We start from the raw sequence: 17,448 nt of genomic DNA, 5'->3' as shown, positions 1-17,448 counted from the left end.
CAAAATTGAGACACTATGATTAGAAGTTTATTATAAAAATAAACAAGATACTTGCTTACTTTTTAAAGAGGCACCGAGCAGAGTGGATCATGAGGGGGCAGAGGGCAGGCCTCACAGACTTGGTCACTGTCCCCACCATCAGCTCCTCGGTCCACAGAGCCTCTAGTGATTCTTTCTCCCTGTGCACCTACTTTGAACAAAAGGGTTTGGCTCTGGAGCTGACCAGAGTGGGCAGGACTGTTTACTGTCCCACTGTTCAACTCCTCTTGGAGAAAGCTGTGATGATGTGCAGCGTGGACCTGGGCCCGTGGGCCTCAGTAAATTCATCACCTCGTTAATGTGACTACTTGGGCAGTTTTCCTAAGTAAATTCTAATGACAAATACAGATTAAATACGTTAAAAATGTCAACACACACTGGAAACAGGGTTATAGAGGAATATGGAAAATCGTTAGGCCTGGTTAAAAAAAAAGCTGTTAGCCAGGACTCACACCCGAACTCTATTTTTTAAAAACTAAACTTAATCTATATTGTTTTAAAATAAGCCACTTAGCTAATTTAAATAGCTTAATTCTAGTCAAAGCAAGTCTCTGTTAGGATATCAGATGCTTATGGTATGTAGTATAGAAAGGAACAATTTTTGTCAGTTAAACAGTTATGCAGATTTATATGGACATCTCATGTTTTTAAATAAGGTACAGAAATCAATGATTTGGCAGCTGGCTGAAACGATTCCACATTTTAAAAATCTGTTAGCAGTTTTGAGTTTCTACTGCAGACTGACAATTTGGTGATAGCAAGCTGTCTTCCAATTAATGTTCCAGAAAACATTTTATTTCAAGATTTTTGGAAGGAGAGCCAAGATTTTCTGGGAATTAGTTATGTAAAACAGCATCATATTTTTTGCTTTTTATAAATCTTGTGTGTTTATGGTTAATGAGCAGTATGTCTTGAAAATGCTTTGTTTGACTTTCTAAAAGAGCTTAGCTCTGTCTTTCATAGGTAACCTGCCTTTATTCTTTATCAGCCTAGTGGATAAAATCATTACAAAATGTAAAAACAAGCAGGGCATGGTGGTGCACACCTTTAATTCCAGCACATGGGAGGCTGAGACAAGAGGATCCCGGAGAGTTCAAGGCCAGCCTGGGCTACAAAGTGAGTTCAAGGGCAGCCTGAACCTCACAGTGAAACCTTGTCTCAAAAAGAAAAAACAAACAAACAAAAAATGTAAAGACACTGATATATTTACATCCTTCCCTTTCTTAAAAAGATCCATTTCCCTTGTCTTCTGTCCATAGAAAATTGTGACTTTAGAAACATTCACCTCCCAAAGAGGTCCATTTAGTTTTCTTGGCCTGCTTCTCCACCCCTTATCTCCATCTTTCTGTAGAATCACATCCTACGTCCTCAAACATCACGAGCTTGGACCGGGGATATAGCTCAGCAGCACAGTGCCTGCCTGGCAAGCGCAAGGACCTGAGTTCAATTCCTGATACCAAAAAACTAGGAGTTCATCTTTCTGGATGCAGCTTTTCCAATAGCTGCTTCCCTTTCAACCGCACGACGATCAACCACGGAATGTCATGCAACGCACTGTGCACACACAACTTGCACACCCTTTCCTTCTGTTAGCACCACACTCACACTTGGAGCCTCTAAGTGGAGAAGGGTGAGGTTTTCCTTTCAACCTCTCTAATACCTAGCACACTGTCAAGGCCATTCAATGACATGGCTGAACAAATAAAAGAACAAAGCCTAAGGCCACACCAATGACCAACATGTGCTCATTCTTTATATTTTCAACATTTTTCTATGCTGTAGCAAATAATTATGTAGAAAATCTAAAATCTGCGCCAATGCACTTTTTCTTTTGAAAACAGTAAATACAGTCTCTTAAACTCTGACACCTCATCTTATCTTATTTTGTAGTTTTTGGTTTATAAATCTTCACCTCTATGAAACTGGAAATTTTATGGACACAGAAATAAGGTTTTATTCAATTCCCTAACAATGATAAAGCCAATGAAGTGTCATGCACAGACACCCACTAATTACCAGAGGGGTCCCTAGGGGGCAGGGCATGAAGTTATCTTCTTTGAAAGGGAAAGAAAAAAGAAAAAGAAGTTGAGCGCTAAAGACAGTGTGTATGCAAAAGAATACTGAGAGCCCTGTGTGGCGGCACATGCCTAAAATCTCCGTACTCCAGAGGCTGAGGCAGGAGGATTGCTGTGAGTTTGAGGCCAGCTTGAATTACACAGCAAGACTCTATCTCAAAAAAAAAAAAAAATGTTGCTGGGATTATTGCAAGTAAAAGGGAAATACAGAGGAAATAAAGAGCAATGTTTGTCGTCATCTTTTGGGAAGAAAATCAGGATGTGAGGCCTCTTTTTTTATTATCTGATCCAGATAGGTCCCCACACAGGCCACCATGTGCCAACAGGGCACTCTATCAAAGGCTGGAAGGGAAGAGAAAAGCAGATACCTGGACGGTCAAGCGTTAGATGTTTGTGGCCTCAGATGCTAAACTACTGCTGTGAAGCCAAATGCAGGCAGTTAAAAACTGTGATCATGTAGCTGATTTTGCCAATGTTGAAGTTGTCTGTCACCATCCATTCCAGGACAGAATAAATAAGTACCAGGTCCATTTGACTGTTTTTCTTTTTGAACCTCAGACCAGGATTTGCATCTTTGCCGCTTGAGGAGAACTAGTGCTTCTACTGCAGGGCTTTGAGATAAAGGGTTCCAAGACCTAACTGTCGAGGAGCAAAAGCAGTTTCTCACCAAGTTCTTAACAGCAAGTATTCCAGGACCACTTCAGCTTGCCATGGTAGACGGTTCTTGCATTTGGCTGACAAGGGCCTTTGCACTTGTACTCTGAGTACCCCAAGCATAGGCCTACTGCTGACATGCTGGCTATATCCACACCTTAGTAAGGGGTCTTATTACGGGTGATTACAGGTGAACCACCAATAGAGCCTTTACAGAGAACACACTAGGTCTGTGCATAGAACAAGGGCTCCTTTTCTTCTCCAGCTTTGCAAGACAGAGATTAAGGCAGCCTGTGTTTGAGAAATAGACCGAGATATGTCATCTGCCTAAGGTGTGTGCCACAGCCAGAATTTGAGCCCTAATTTTCTAATACTCTCTTCTCTCTGGCCCAGCTACCTTTGCAAGTGCAGAATCTGGATGTGACAGCTGATACAGAAGGTGCTATTTCCCCACCTTTAGCTGTTAGGAAACTCCGGATGAGAACAGTACAGCACTCCTTGCCGCACCCAGAGAGCTCTGGGCTGAAACGCTGCTATCTGGAAAGTGGGTGCAGCAATGAGAACCCTGCAGACTCCACAACAGCCCTTTAACCAAACGGCTCTTTCCCTCTGGAAGATTATAGAGGTCATGTTGACACTGGCATCACACAAGCCCAGAACTGTGCCGCTCTCACTCTCCAAACCCTTACTGTCAAGGTTTTACTATGCTGTGTGCTCCATTCTCCCTGCTCTTGCAGCCCCCACAACTGTGGTTAGCCTGATCTCACCGCAGTGGCCCTCACCTACTCCAGGGGCTCCAGGAGCAACTGAGCGAGGGCTTCCCCGTTGTCTCCCCACCTGCCTCCCCACACTGCCCTTCATCTGCATACTCATTCTCACCTCAAGCTGTACCTGGCTTCCAGCTCCCCTGGGCTCTGGTTTCTGCCAGCTACAAGGAACATGCAACACCCCTTACGAGAAGAAAGAAGCTATGTTCCACCCTAAACACAAACACACACAATCCTGCCAGAGTTTTCCTTTACACAGCTGGGTGGCTCTTTCCACAAAGGAACAAGTATGTTTGCTAAATGCTTGCATACACATATGTAAGTACGTCCACGCCCAAATGTTAATGTATATAAAAGGTCGACTTAATTGAGCACTTAGGATTGATCGCTTGATATGTTGTGAATATTTTGAGCTAAGTATACAATGAAGAGTTGTAATTTTAAATAGAATTTCCTTGAGAGACTGTAAGGAATGTTCAGGACTTTCCAAAAAGAAAAAAGTCTTATTGCTTTCACTGCTGAAGGAGCACTGCCTCAACTGCCAAGAGCAACCATGCTGACAGCTGCCTTCCTTGATCACAGGTATCCACGCTCTGGAAACAAGTCAGAACACAGCTCTACCCACTGGCTGCTTAAATCTTGCACTACCATCAAATCTAATATATACTAAATGCTTGCTCCTCAGATAGGAATATATACTATCTATCTATCTATCTATCTAATACATGTTGACTATACAGTATTCTATACTCAATATATACATACATACTCTAAGGCTGGCATCAAATGAAAAATGAAATATCCATGTAAATAACTGTAGTCTAGATCTAAGGGGAAAAAGATTGCTTCCAGACAGGTTATACAAAGGCAGCAATAATCTTTCAGGAAAAACTGGGGCCAGTTATGATGTATTTTATCTTTGAACAAACCCCTTTCCTTTAGCTGATAAGGTCAAATGTACACATTCTTTATCAATCAATAATCGCCACTGAATAGTTCATGGCTATTCACGGCCCTGTGCCCTAAGACCCCTTTAGGTTCCTGGGCATCGCAGTGATTCTTACCCGGCGTAGTGGCACATCCCCGTGGTCCCAGCTACTCAGGAGAATGAGGTGAAAGGACTGGGAAGGCACGAGTTTGAGACCAGCATGGGTAACGCAGAGAGACTCATCCCAAAACAAAACATGCAAAACTTCTGAGTGACTTAAACAGCAAGTATTCTTTTTTCAAACCAGGGCCTCAGTGGACAGGCAGCAGCTATGGACTGTCATAGGCTTAGACTAGCACTGGTAAGCAGGTACCAGGGGACAGGGAGAAGAGTCATCAATGTTATTGAAAATGATGGCTGAATCAGAGTACATCTGATCTTCAAAAGGAACACCCGAGTAAAATTATACAGTACTCGGTGTAGCGGGAGCTGGCACCATGCTAGGCTGCAACACGCACTATCTGATGCTCCCCTGAAGCAGCACTGGAGAAACACTACTGCTAGGTTCCTGCCTGACTCAGGAGTTCAGCTTAGCCAATCACGTCACTTCCATGAAGTCACAACAGGATTCTGCTGCAGATGCTGTATCTGTATTTGCATTTGAATCAGATCAACCTCAAAGGCCCAAGCATTTCTTATGTCTTTCCAACACCTGTTTTCCATGAAACAATCTTTGTACATAGCTTTAAGTAAAACAGGCTTGCTACTGTTTTTATTCAACAAAAAATAAACTTTCTTAATTATACTGGAAGAACTTCAGTGTTTTCAAATGAAACAGACAATTAAGCAGTGCACATTCAGAAGCCATTTGGTGCTGAGAAGAAAAAGTATGATACTCAGGGTTCCACAGCCCCATGCTTCAGATTCCTAAAATTAGCAAAGCTCGTCCCTTGAAAATCAACCAGGAAAAAAAATTAGCCATAAAAACTTGGAAGTTAAACAGATGATTTGTCTACAATATGCATTCAGTCTCAGTTATCTGCATGTGGAAAGAAGGGATATTATACAGAAGATGATTTTTCAGTCCTATAATCACACCTAGAACCTAAATCTAACTGGTCAGATATGCAGCCTGCAGCCTGCTCTTTGTTAGGAATTTTCCTAATTCACAATGCAGTGAGTGCTCCCAGCTCCTGGAGCCTGCTGCGGTCAGCTCTGTCTGTGTGGGTGCCAGTCTAGCTGCACACCCAGTAGTGTGGATTTCCTGCCTACACTCATGCTCCAGGAGGAGACTGCCATCTGACCCTGTCTTGCATCTGCCTATAAACACATGTACACACTTGGGGCTCTCGCTCACACACATGGATGTCCCTATCACTATTTAGATGGCTTATGCTCCTCCAGGCCAGGTTGTGACCTCTGCCTTCACGGATTCCATGTCCAAGACTTCCTGGGTACCCCAAACCTGAGATACTTGGCCTGACCCTTAACATCATATTTGCTGGCCCCAAACAGATCTGACTACATAGGAGTCTTTTCTACTTCTTGGTGTTTACTGGTTGTGTTTATGAATAACTGAAGGCCTAGGATAAATAACTTTAAATAAATCAGGTTCTCTTATCAGTATCTGATTATTCCAATGGTTCTGGAAGCAAAGCATGGTTTGTTTTGCTCTCAAGTGCTTACCACATCTATTCAAGTCTCTCCAAAGGCACTGACACAATACATACAGAGCAGATACAGGCGCTACAGATGCACAGCTCTGGCAGAGCATCTTAACCACTCATAGCTGTGACCCAGTAAAGAGGTCAGTTAAGAATATGAAGTTACAGAAAATATAATTTAGTCTGCAAACTGTGGTTATAGAGCCTACTAGGTCTTTGGTTGATAAAGTACAGGTGGCCTGTGTTGGACACAGAGCCAAACTTGGATAACGCCAGGCGGCTCAAGAGAGGCAGGATCATGTCTTCTTTGTCAGCTGTTGCATCCGCATTGCTCCCTGTCACACCAGCTATGTGTCAGATCCCCTAAAATGTTTGCTGAGATGAATGTCTAGCTCCAGGTTAAAGTCATTCTGGAGCTTCATTTATGGGGCACTAATCTTCCTCAAGTAGAAAAGAAAGCTGCTATACCTGCCTTTTACTTTAAAGTTGGTAAATTAGCCTGGGTCATTCCTATGCTTACAGATACATGCATCTAAAAGTTCTACTTCCTCCCTGTCTCTTCTGTAAATCATTTAAGTGTGTATGTCTGTGTATGCTTTTTCCAGTACTAGAAAATGAATCCAAGGCCTCACAAGTGATTTACCACTGAGCTATATCCCTAGAAATTTTAAAACTTTGCTTTGATACAGAGTTTCACTACATTGCCTAGACTAGCCTCAAATTTGTGATCTTCCTATCTTGGCCTCTCAAGTAGGTGTGATTAAAGGTACATACCACAGTGCCCACTTAGCTAATCATTCACATTTTCTGTATTGTACAACTTGTGACTGTCATATTGCCTTCATCTGATTTTACTAGTTTAAAAGTATGGAAGCCAGGTGTGGTAGCATATGTCTGTAAGCCAAGCACTCTGGGAGCTTGGGACATGAGAATCATAAATTTAAGGCCAGTCTGTACAACTTAGTGACTTAGCAAGACTCTGTCTGGAAATAAGAAATTTAAGAAGGCCTGGGGATATAGCTTGGTGCGAAACAAATGGGTTCATTTCCAGTACCAGAAAAAAAAAAGTGCAGTGACTATAGTTTCTTATTTGTGGAAGAGTACTTCTGGGAGTGAAAATAGGTCCTATTAGTCATTGTACCAGACAACGGGAATAAATGAGGACTCTCTGGGACAAACCAGGAGGGTTCGTCATGCTTGCTTTAAGTAATGTGAATATCAAAATGAATTTCACCTATGTATATCTTTGGGCCTAAAATAAATCATGCCGGAGGAACCGTGAGGCAAAGTTAAACATGACGAACGTATGGCAGTGGCCCTGCGCTGTTTCAGGCTATACCATTGGAAGCACAGATGCCAGATGTAGAGGACTGGAGGATTCTAAGGGCCCCTGCAGGGTCACTTAAAGGTAAAACATTTGCACTGACTGAAAATACAAAGTGTTTGTTAGGAAATTAAAAATTTTGCCCCCATGTAGCTTTACTTCTTAATAATTGGGCAAGATTCCTGAAGCAGAGTTTTTTAGGCAAATATTTCCCTGCCTAAACACTCTCACTGAGATCATGTTAACATGAAGACAGAAAGCCAGAACTGGACTCAACACTGTTAGCTAACACGTAAAACTTGTGAGCAGAAACACATTTGCCAAAACGCTTTCCTACTTATACCAGGCCTGTTCGTCTAGCCGCATTGCTCTGACTTACCATAGGGGATTAAAGGGTAGCAAAATTCATTACACCTTAAAGCTTTATTTTTTTCTCATTGATTTGTAATTTTAAGAGTGGGATTTCCCTCACTGAGAAAATATAATGGAACTAGACAGGTCTCCCAAGATTATTTTATCTCAGTTTTATTGTTATTTTGCTGGACATGAAAGACTAGAACTTGTTTTCAGTGGAAGTGTTTAGGCAGGGATACTTTAGCCCCAGAATAGAAATATTAACTGTTGGCACCATCAAGAATATTATCTGAAGCTGGGCATGATGCATGCATACAATCCCAGTTTTCTGGGAGGCTGAGGCAGGAGGAGGATCACAAACTCAAGGCCAACCCAAGCAATTTAGTGACTTAGCAAGACCCCCGAATCAAAATAAAAAATCAAAAGGAGTTGGGGATGTAGCTTAATGCAAACACCTTGAGAACAATCCTTAGGTAACGAACTTTTAAAATTAATACTATCAGGCAGAAATTTGGAATACAAAGCCAATGTTGATGAGAACTTTTTTTACTGATAAGAAGTTCTGACTTCTGGGAAGAATATTTATTATTATATTACATAAAACTACCTAGAGAATTCTATTATAGTTGCTTTGCAAAAATACAACAGTGAGAAAACATGAGTAAATTATGTCAAAGATGCTAATATAAAATATATATGATGAATGAAAAGTAACTTTATCTGTATTTGCACTGTATTGTCATTTTAATGGTGGTATATATGTTTATAGTGTTGAATACATTTACCTGCACTTTAAGAATTAAATCCTTTGTGCTCACAACTGATTTTACTGATATTCCTAAAAATACTATCTATCTTAGTTGGCCACTGAAATATTTTAGAATCTTGAATTTTTCTGTTCCCATGTTCCTTAACAATAGGGGGACATGTACAATGAAACACAAATGCCTTTTTATTTCTTTGCTAAATATAACAAACATGGATCCCTTAACCAGGCCACTTAATTTCAGTTAAACAGTCACTGAAAGATAAAGCATGGTCAAGCAGTTTGCTAAGTATTAAGTCTGAAGTTGCCGCCAGTAATATCTAAAAATTACATTCATAGCCAAACTAGTAAAAGTTGGCATAAATTCACAATTGATATAATCAGTAGATAAAAATTTAACTTAAAAAGGGAGGGAATCAAGAAATAGAGGGTTGCATAAGGAGAAGGGAGAGAAAGAAGGTGAAAAAAGAATTAAAATGCGTGAGGTACAGGGACCTTCTCCATATAAGGAAAGCGGTCATCATGTACTGCAAACCTGTGCCAGTAAAAATTTTAAAAAAGAGACTATTTAGCTAAGTAATTATGACAGATACCTCTGACCGTGACAGCAGTTTCAACCTCTAAGACTAAAAGTTATTTATGTATGTATGGGGTGGAATTTCTATTGAGGCAAAGTTAATTAATATTGCCCTGCTATTAATTTATAAAATTTCTTTCCCGCTCATTTCTGTCATGAATGGCTTATGATTATCATTATTACTTAATTCCATTTAAGAACTCACATACAAACAGGTTCTCTAAGATGGCATCAATATGTTTCAAATTTAATTTCCTTAACTGGCTTTCACAATTTAGAAATTCAAATTTAAAGTTAACACTGGTTATATTTTGAATTTATATTGAAATATTATATTGAGTTACATTTAAATATTTCCCATACTCCTTCCCGAAATGTTATCAAGATACTGAACAACACTGTCCCTGTTGTCTTTGTTTAGTCTACTTTATTTAAAAGACACTGAATGCAAATGCTTTCAACTAAAAATGATTTTTAAAATGTGATTTTCTTATACAAATTGGCTACTGAACTCAAATGCCAGATTTTGAAAGCAACTCCCCAACTGTCACATGCAGCTGTCAAGTGTAGCTTAAACGAGCAAAATGACAAAGACAAGGCCTTGCGGGACATGGAGCACACAGAGCTGTGAGAGACAACATTATTGAGGGAAACCTGGCCAGGGTATAGACCAGTTTTAAACTCTCATAACTAAACTCTCTGCAAATTCAACCAAACCAAAACTTAAACTGTAATCACTAAGAAAACTGAAAATATTCTAGACCAAAGGAGCTCACTGGGTAAGGCTATATTCCTTTAATCTGTTAAATTTAAGTCAATGGGCTTGGGAAAAATAGATTCTACATTTCAGAGCAAACCAACTGTCACCTTTCTAATGTCTTGGTAACTGAGAACAGGCAGAAAGAAATCAGATGGGGAAGATGGTTGTGTCCCAGACAGCTGAAAGCTAATAAAAATAATTTTGAACATAATTTGGTTGACAAAATATTTTTCAATAATAAATTTCTATTTTTTTGAATTGCTGCAACTCAGCCAGGCGTGGTTCATGTCTGTAATCCTAGAACCCTGGCAGCTGAGGCAGGAAGATCTCATGTCCACACCCAGCCTGGGCAATTTAGCAGTCTCAGCCGGGCGAGGAGGATGGGTGTTAGTTCAAGTGTGAAGACCTTGGGTTCACTCCCTAGTACTGAAAAAAAACTGCTAAACTCATTTAAAACTACGTACATAATCAGCATATAGACAATGAGTCCAGCCTCACATAGAATTTTGCTTACTTTACCATGTTAAATGTAATCCCTAACATGAATTCACTTAACTCATGCTGAAATTCAGGAAGCTGTTAAGGCATTCTAAATGTTCCTGAAGGGATTGAAGTACACATCCCTTTAGTTAATAAGGTAAATAAAGTGAACAAATTCAAAATCTAAAAAGAAAAACAATATGGCATGGAATCTGAACAAAAAAAACTCTGGGTTATGAACAGAAATTTATACCATAGATAGTGAGGAACAATAAGACGATCCCTCAAAATGAGTCTGTCATGGAATCAATTCTGAAGATGTTTTGATACAACCATGCAGAGTGGTTGTCACAGAGGCACCACCTGAAGTCTCCCAGTGTGAATCTACCCTTTGCCCAAACTAGTTATGGAACTCATGCATCTCATCTGGGAGGAGTGGGAACAATGCCTCTTCTCACAGGGTGGTTAGGAGGATAAAATAATGTATATAAAGGCTCTAGTGCCTTGAGTACTCACAAGATATAATTATTAGTAACACTAATTCTACAGTAACACTGACGAAACCACAGTAATCAACACATCAAAATACGTGTACCAACACTTTAAAATTCTAGGACTGAAGACAGAAGAAAAAGGAGAAAACAAGGAAGCCATCACTGCGGGGTGTCTAGAAAGAGCCCGGGTAGGCCACACCTGCAGATGCAATCTGTGCACCTCCCAGGATAACTGAGCTATCAGTCTGTGTCTTGGTTCTACGAGTACTCCAGGTTACCAATTAGCCATCAAAGGTAAAATGCAAGATGCCCACTTAAACAGAAATTTTAGACATAATAAAACTGTTTGCTTTAATCTGAAAGTTAAATTTAACTGGGTGTCCCTCATTTTTATTTGAGAAATCCAGCACCCTGTCTCTGTCTGTTTTGATACTTTACTGACAGGGAACCTGAAGGAAATTGTTTGCCTTCAACCTCTTGGGCAGAGAAAGTAGTTTCTAGTGATACAACAAACAGTACCATTTCTTTATAAAAGTTGTATTGTTGTCCTAAACTCTCCCAGACATCTGCCTGGTGACGCCAGCCATCTGTTGCTGCTCCTCCTCAATGGTTGGGGTCTTCAGCCCTGTTATACAGTGAGCAAATCATGCAATGGTGGTCATCGTTTCATTGCTGTGGCTGACCGAAGTCTTTACAATCCTCGGCTGAGTTAGCAGGGTGCACCTATCTTCCCTTGCTCAAGAAATCCGAAAAAGCTTCACTTTGCATTTATGAAACAAACCACATTAAACATGCTTCCCAAATTCCCTCCTCTCCTCCTCAGTTTGACATGCCCGTGGCACTCTTTATTCATGGATTAGGTCGTCTTGCGAGTGCCTTCCAGCTCTAGTTTGCTTTGATCTATGATGCACGAAGTTGCTAAGTCCCAAGGCCAATTCATTCTAAAACATCAGTCGGTGGCCCCCGTCCAGCCTGCTGTTCTTTGCACTTCATACAAGACAAACTGTACTGCACTGAAAGAATGTGAGGGTGCCACAGGGCTTATTGGAACCTGTCACCACAACAAGTTTGCTTGTCACCTGCAACAGTTTACTGCATCAAGCACCAAACTCAGTTTGCTGGGGCAAGAGAGAGCTAGCTCAGTTCATTCACTACCCAAGCTCCAAGCTCCCTAGCGCCCACTTTCAAGTAAAGTCATGGCTTTCCTCTACACAAAGCTCCTTCCTTCTTGCACAAAAACTGTCACACCTCTGCCTTTCCCAGAGAGGTGAAAGCATGCCTGAATATTCGAACTCATCCATCCATGCAGCCCTTCTGAGTTGTTATTTTTTGAACGGTTGATTTTCCTCTATATATTTTTACATATTTATGTCCTATACTGCTATCCATTGTTGAACAAATATGAAACATGGCAGGAACTGCCATATCCGATACATTGTTTTACAAATATCTTGTAAAATATGTGCTTTTTGAAAGTTGGTATCACTAGATAGATTTTTTTTTTTTTGCACCAGAAATCAAACTCAGGACCTGATGCTTGCCAGGCATGAGGGCCCCACTGAGCTATATCCACTTTCTAGCACCACTGGGGAGAAGAAGACTAACCCGACAGCTAGCCTCCTTTATTCCACTTCCATCTATGTATTTTAGAACACTTTCTCCAAGTGCAAGGTTGTGAGAGCGATCCACAGTACAAAAGGAAAGAAAGAAAGAGAAAAAAATGAATAAATGCTGACAACTAAGAGGGTCTAGTGCTCTTAAACTCTATTGTCTTAAAGTCTTTTTCTAGACTTTAGAAAATAATCAAGGTAATAATAGCAGCCATGCACTAAGTGGTTACCACATGTCATCCTGCACTGTCATGTGCCACTAACCGTCTTTTACACATGAAGAAACTGTGCAGCTAAATGTCTTGCCCAGGGAGAGAGCAAAGTTTGGCTCCAAAAGTAGGCTTTCGATACATACATGTTCTAATACCTTAAATTAAAATTCATAGTGCAGGTCTGTGTATTAGAAAGGTGGTCTAAGTATAACGAGGTAAAATAGTATCTTCCTACTGACCTCCTAGACGATCCTTTCTGATCAAGGCTGAGGAGGTGAGAGTGTTGGGGAGACCCTGGGTGCTGGCACTGGGAATCTAAAGGCAATTTCTGACATTCTCAGCCTTGTTTGATTTGATCATTCCTGTTTCACATGATTACGCAACTTCCGAAGACGGGAATACGTTTGTGATCCGACCTGGATGGGCTCCACGCCTCAGACCCCTACTGCATCAGCCGCGCACAGGCCCTGGGTCCACGGGGAGGCCCGCGTAGCTTCTCCCTGCTCTCCTCTCTCTTTCCTCTCCTATCTTCCCACCAAACACCTTCAATTCCAGTGAGCGCAGGACCCGCCCTGGTCAAGGGCCACCTTCTCTACTCGCCTTGCCTATCCAGCCTCTTCCAGGGCCGGCAGCGTCCCAGGAAATACTTGCAGAGCACTGCTCACATCTCCAGTCTGGCACCAACCTCTCCTCCAGCCATTATCTGGTGACCGGCTTGCCTTCCTAACCGCACTGTGGCTTCCTCCAGGGCAAAGACCTTGTTTTCTTTCTGCCTGTGCCTGGTGCTTACCTGTCTGTTGAATAAATGAATGAATGCATTCAATGTCAGCATAATACATTCAATTCAAACCCTAATCAGGTTAAATGTTTAGCAATTCACAGTATATTCTAAGCTTACATTTTCCATGCAGCCAGAACAAATGACAAGAATCCACAAGCATACATTTAAGAAATTAACTTTTGCCTTCAAATGCTTCTTTTAATACCTAATAAAATTACTGTATTATTTAAAGTGTTTTAGAAGAAAAAATTTAATAAATTTTAATATTACAAATATTACAAAAGTCAACTATAATGAAAAAAATTACTGAAAAGTAAGCTTAATAGCATTTTGGGCTATGTCCTGAGATGCTATGAAAGAATTATTAATGAACTACATCTCAACATAAACACTGGAAAACTAAATCAGCTAGGAAACTGATGTGTTATGTCCCACAGTTTTACTTATTAAACTTTAAAAGGTAATGGAAAACACTGGAAAGTACTAATTTTTATCATTAAAGAAAAACCACTGTAAGTTATGAGACAGTAATATATTTAAGTAAAAGTTCCCTCTGTCTCCTAAGCCATTGGGCCATCCAGATAAGTGGATTTGACTCAGCATTCTGAATTTTTCATGCAGACACTGATATAACCAGGAGAAACACATAGGAAGGAGGCCAGAGTTCTTTTCTGGTGGCTGATTTTTGAAAATAGTTTATAGTCACATACAAGAAGTGGCTGGAGGGAGTCTAGAGTCACTGCCTAAGTTTCTTGAAGACCTGAGCACCCCACCACCCTCATCTAGCCCTGGACTTCCCGAAGAACATGGCGGATACATAACAGCAGCTACAGAGACTCTCTGAGATAGCCAGCTTAGATTCCAGGAATGGTACGGTATGGGGAGTCCTCAGCAGGGGGAGATATACCCTGCCGACCTAGGACTGAACTAAGCTGAGAGAAACCAACTGGAAATGCAATCCCAGTGCTATGACTAGAACAGCTAAAGTCTCAGTGCTAAAGCTGGAACTCACGCCTCTGGAAACCATGGCTTGAATTTCCTGCCACGGTTGCATCTGAATCAGCACAGCAGGGATAGAGATGCAAAAGCTCTGAGAGTGGGAACTGGTAAACAGAATTGAGAGCAGAGCTGGCAGGGAGCCCTGCATTGACCTGTGGTGAGTGAGAGGAATGGGGACCCTTCCATAGACTAGGAGGCTCCAACAGAGGACATTCTGGGACCAGGCAGACTAGCTGGAACAGGACGCTGCAGTGACTTCAGTCACATATTCCCCTCTCAAACAGGACTGGTAGGGAGTGCTTGACCGGGTTACACCTGGGATGAAGACCCAGTAGGCTAGCCCAAACCAGGTCCCTGGGCCTGGCAGTGCACCCTAATGCAGTGAAGCCTTCAGCAGGTTGATTGACCTGGAGGGGTGGATCTAGCCTAGGCTGCTCACATCTGTGTCTCCCTAGTACACTGCAGTGGGCAGGAACACCTAGCCAGCGCAATTCAAACAAACTGTAACAGACCAAGAAAGAAACTGGGCCTCTATATATGCTTATATGGAAGGAACAAAAAGTATAGGAAGAGGGAGCAACAAGAAAGGGTCCTCAGTTCCCAATCTGGAGAACACTGATACAGGAAACGTAAATGGAAAGGAGAATGAGGACAGAAAACATGTAATATCAGGCATGGCACCAATAGACATAAAGCGGTATCTCCTCATAGATGAGTTCATAGATGAGTTCAAAAGTGAAGTATTTAACCAAGTAAAGCAAGATATACACCTCCCAAGAAAAAACAGATGGTGTAATGAAAGAACAGAAAAAAAAGGGGAAAATTGTTTGATGGAGGAAATAGAGAAAAATATAGAATACATGAAGCAGGTTCAAAGAGATTACCAGGAAACTAAAAACTCTATTGAAAGCTGGCATAACAGCTTGAAAGAAACTAAGGATAGATTATCTGAACTGGAGGACAGATTTGTAATGTGGGAGCATGAAAAGAAAAACTTCTTAAAAATAACAAGGAAACAAGTAGTAACAATACAGAGGCTAGACAATGATAAGAGGATCTATAACTTAAGGATTAAGAATGTAAAGGAAGAAGCAGAGATACAAACAAATGAACTGCAAAGGCTATTCACAGAAATAATCAAGGAGAACTTCCTTAATATGGGAAAAAGTAAAGATACTCAGATCTATGAGGCATACAGGACCCCAGCCACCTACAAACCAAACAGAACTAAAACCAGGCAAATAATAATCAAAATTCCAGAAATCTAATATAAGAACAGAATATTAAAAGCTGTCAGAGACAAGAAATAGATCACTTACAAGGGAACACCCATCAGAATTACAGTAGACCTCTTGGAACAAACCATCAAATCACAAAGAGCATGGGGGGAAATAATTCGTTTTGAAAGACAATAACCTCCATCCAAGATTGATATATCCTGCACAACTGTTCATAGAAATTAATGGAGAAACAAGGTGCTTCCAGGATAAAGAGGAAGTAGGGGAATTTGCAAACACCAATTCAACTCTACAGAGAATACTGCAGGACATTCTAAAAGAGAAAAATACCAAGATTCCAGAAACAGTGGCAGAGAGGCCACAATGAATGGAGCAGAAAGCAAAATGAAGAAGACAAACTGACAACTAATGACAGAAAAAGAGCGCAACAGAAATGAGGCAGAGAAGGTTGGATGGTATAAACAGCTATTTTGAAGAAAACAAGACATTATAATAGCTAGTGCTGATTTAACATCATCTTGCTTTGAAGTCCCATTAAGCTTTTGTTCTTCTGTCTCCATCGGTCTTAACATGTTGTATCTTATTGAATTTTATTATATGTGATAATATAAACAAAATTCTTTTATAGACAAGGAGATAATACAGAAACCATTGTTCATTTTCTGTTAGTTGGTTCTAAATACCCTGTAATACTGTCATTCTCTTGAATGGTTTTACATTGTCTTGATATGTTTGATGCTACAGTATATGAAGTTGTACTCAAAGATTTCAAGCAAAGAGACACTATGGTAACTACTTTTATGTTGGGATATCTTGTGGTGAAACACTATTTTGCTTAAATGGTTATGTTCTGAACTGTGCTGTTTTGTTATGTCCTCTTTTATCTCAATCTCCTTTTTTATTATTTATTTTTTTATTTTTCTTTTTAATTAAGGGAAAAAAATAAATAAAAAATAGTAGGATATATTATAGTAATCCACTTTGATTTCCTATTAACTTGATTTGAAACCCTGTATTGCTCTCACCATCTTGTTTTGACTGATTTTACTCTATTCTGTTTTGCTTGATAGTACCAAGTTTAGAGTATAGGCAACCACTGTGAAGACAATAGGATTCTCTATGATGCCCATTCTGGTTTGACTACTATCTTCTTTTGAAGTCCTGTAATGTCTCCAATGTTTTGGTTTTATTGGTTTTGTTCTTTACTGTTTTGTTCAGTTTTATTATAACTGATGATATAGGCAATTCTTTTTAAGATAGTAAAGGCATTATGGTAACCATTGTTGATCACCTTGTATTCTGTTTTTACATTATGTACTATGTCCATCCTTTTGATTTGACTGACTGTTTTGGTATGTCACATTTGGTTTTATTCTCTTCAAAAAAAAAGTAATAAGAACTGTGGGAGTAACAAAACCCAAAATGTGTAATTGTCGTTGTAAAAAAGAAAGGAAAAGAAAGTGCTCTAAAGGATATAACTGCATGTATATTTAAGCGTATAAGATAGATAACCATATTACTGACTTTTGTTGGATCATTGAACAGAACTGTTTGCAGTCTCATTGTTTGAATGTCCACTTTATAAGCTTTAATTTTGTAACGACCAACTATTTCTAAGATGACAATATGTAATCTATTAACTAGTGATTTTCTACTCTTTATTTTTTTTGAAATTCTGTGTAACTTGTACCCTTTTTCTGTTTTTTTTTCTTTTTCTCCTTAAATA

The 17,448-nt window shown here is 40.1% G+C and overlaps 1 protein-coding gene across 6 annotated transcripts in view; it reads right to left on the bottom strand.

The window, feature by feature from the left end:
• Scaf8 (SR-related CTD associated factor 8) overlaps positions 1-17,448 on the bottom strand; it is a 232,920-nt gene that overhangs the window by 82,892 nt on the left and 132,580 nt on the right. Inside the window, exon 22 of one of the 6 annotated variants that reach the window (XM_063232933.1) lies at positions 1,863-13,498. The exons of the other annotated variants lie outside the window; for them this stretch is intronic. The gene's annotated coding sequence lies outside the window, so the exon portion shown is untranslated. Of the gene's footprint in view, positions 1-1,862; positions 13,499-17,448 lie in introns of those variants that run through there. 6 annotated transcript variants of the gene reach the window in all.

Source organism: Cavia porcellus, unplaced genomic scaffold, assembly GCF_034190915.1.
Source record: "Cavia porcellus strain 051 isolate PalLab524CR breed Dunkin Hartley unplaced genomic scaffold, mCavPor4.1 scaffold_22, whole genome shotgun sequence".
In the NCBI taxonomy this organism is placed as follows: Eukaryota; Metazoa; Chordata; class Mammalia; order Rodentia; family Caviidae; genus Cavia; species Cavia porcellus.
This window is presented reverse-complemented; position numbering and strand designations above follow the sequence as displayed.